The sequence below is a fragment of the Otolemur garnettii genome, unplaced genomic scaffold, assembly GCF_000181295.1.
Source record: "Otolemur garnettii isolate 467f Iridium unplaced genomic scaffold, OtoGar3 scaffold00008, whole genome shotgun sequence".
In the NCBI taxonomy this organism is placed as follows: Eukaryota; Metazoa; Chordata; class Mammalia; order Primates; family Galagidae; genus Otolemur; species Otolemur garnettii.
The window spans coordinates 26042310-26044844 of record NW_003852403.1 but is presented as its reverse complement, the minus strand read 5'-3'; the positions used below and the strand labels follow the sequence as shown (position 1 = coordinate 26044844).

Genomic DNA, 2535 nt, shown 5'->3' with positions numbered 1-2535 from the left:
GGCACATCTCCACAAAGAGTTTACATTTCAACTTAGCAGATAGTGAGATCGTCAGATACATTGTCTCACCTTTGAAGCTGTAACATACTGATGTTCAGCTTACTCTACACTTAAACTTCTCCCCTTGAGTCAAAGTTACTGTTTTTTTATTTTTTCAGAAATCTACCCAATTTTCTATGCACTGTTTTTTCTTTATGGGTTTGAAATATTTATTTTCCCTGATACTTTATTAGAGTAAAAGGCTAAGCAATTATGACAGAGAACCCAACCAAATAGTGTCTGAAAGAACAGAGTTATTTTACTCTCATATAGCATTTTAAGGAGAATATTTGAACTTGGTAGCTTTGTCTTATGCTCTCAATTAGTGACTCAGGCTCCTTCCAGGACGTGGTGGTGGTGGGGTTCTTCTTTAAGGCATGACCCCATCTCCATGCTTGAAGCTGGGTCAGCATTATGTCCAAAGTGAGCTGGTGAGAAAGAGATGAGAACAGTGAGGAGAGGCACGCCATGGCCCGCGGCTCAGGCCCGGATGTGGCATCCATCACTTCCTCCCACATGGTGTGGGAGAAAACTTAATTATGTGGCCTTCTTTAATGGCAATAATGAAGGAGAGGGAAGGGGCTCGGACATTTGGAGAAAAAATTGTTAGGAAAAAAAAGCACATGGTCAAAGTGTAATATCCTCATGTGGTATATTGTGAAACCTTTGTATTAGGTTATAAGGGCTGCTGTGCCACAAACTGTGACTTGACCATAAGAAATGTATTGTCCCATGGTTCCAGATGCTGGAAGTTCAAGATCAGGGTGTTAGCAGGGTCGGTTCCTTCTGAGGGCTGTGAGAGAGAATCTGTTTAGTGGCTCTCTTCCAGCCCCTGATGGTTCACAGGTGATTTTTGGTGTTCTCTGGCTTGTGGAAGCATCATCCTGACCTTGGGCTCGTCCTTCGTGTGGTACACTCTGTCTGTGTATCTCTGTGTCCAGATTTCCCCTTTTTGTAAGGATACCGATCTTACTGGATTAGGGGCTTCATCTTATTGCATCTGCAGTTACCCTGTTTCCTAATAAGGTGATGTTCTCAGGTCCTGTTGGTTAAGACTTCACCATATGAATGTTTGGAGGACAGTTCAGCCTATTATATGTATAATATCTTTTAATGCAGAAAACGATTTCATAGAAAAATTTAATATAATTAGAAAAATTTACTACAAGTATAAATTTTACTACATTTTGATATTCTGTTTGATCTATAGATTTTAACTGCCTGGTCATTTATAATAAATCTATCTTTGTCTGGAATAAATACATAGTTGACATGCAAAAAGACAAAGCATCTGTAATCTTACCTTTGAAAGAGAACTATTTATAGTCTTTTTTTCTGTCTGTGTATATTAAAAGTATACATAAAGTAATTTTTAATATTCTCTGGTTGATGGTATTACAAATTATACTATGTATTTGCATTGGACATATCCCAAATGTGTTTTCTTTATTAAGACTTTGCAAAGTTGTCCAGTAATTGTTCTTTTTATTTGGCTCTAAGCACACTTAACAAAAGTTGGGAATGGATACAATTTTATCAGTATTCTCTCTAGTTCTTTTTCCACTCCTAATGGCAGTTCTATCTAATTAAAGCACATGGAAATGATCTTCCAGGGTTTTTATGGTTCTTTGGGCAGTTGTTCATGGCTTACTCACTGTCTGTCCTGTTTCCTTTTAATCAGTTCCTTTTTTCTTTCTCTTGTGAAATGACTATGGTCAGGTCTTGGAGGGGAAAATGTGTTGCACTATACTAGGTGTGGATGGGGATAGTGATTGTGTTACAAATGTGACTCATCACCGCAAAATGTTTTAGGAATCTGTGATCCCAGTTACTGAAGAAGAAAGACCCATCCAGTCAGCATGATTGATGAAAGCTGAGTTTGCCATTGCCTTGGGGTTATGTACAGTATTTCTCCCTAAAGTACATGTCACGTATTTTAAGTATAGGGATGTTTTACACTCTTAAAATGCATTGGATATTTCTTTGGAAAACTGATCTATGAATTGGCTTGTCACAAGGGCTAACAGTAAGACTAACATAAATGAGATACTGTTGGGTGGCTTATACAGATTCTTATCAGCCTCAAATGCATCCTTTTTAGGCAGAAAGATTACTTTTGGCATTTCAAGGCTGGAAAGTAGCAAGTAGTGTCTTCCAGGACAAATGTCTGGGAGGAATATTTGGCTCCTTCTGGAGCCCAGAATGAGTGTGAGAGGTGGTCGTAGATGGGGACTATGTGGATCTTTTTATTGGGGAATAGCAAAGATAATAAAATTGCTTCTACTTTCTCCACTGGCCATTATTTTTGTATCTTGAGTGGATCTTGCCCCTCTACTAATAGAAATACATTTTGGTTTGATTATTTAAAAGTAAATTCAACTACCTACAGCCCATGAATGTACTTTTCCTAACAAGAGTCTTTACTCTTAGACATAATACCTCAAATTTGTTTTGAATAAGATCAGGATATTTTAAAGCTTTTTTTTTTTTTTTTTT

At 37.5% G+C, this 2535-nt stretch overlaps 1 protein-coding gene across 1 annotated transcript in view; it reads left to right on the top strand.

The window, feature by feature from the left end:
• BICC1 (BicC family RNA binding protein 1) overlaps nucleotides 1–2535 on the top strand; it is a 293563-nt gene that overhangs the window by 96062 nt on the left and 194966 nt on the right. The window lies entirely within an intron of this gene.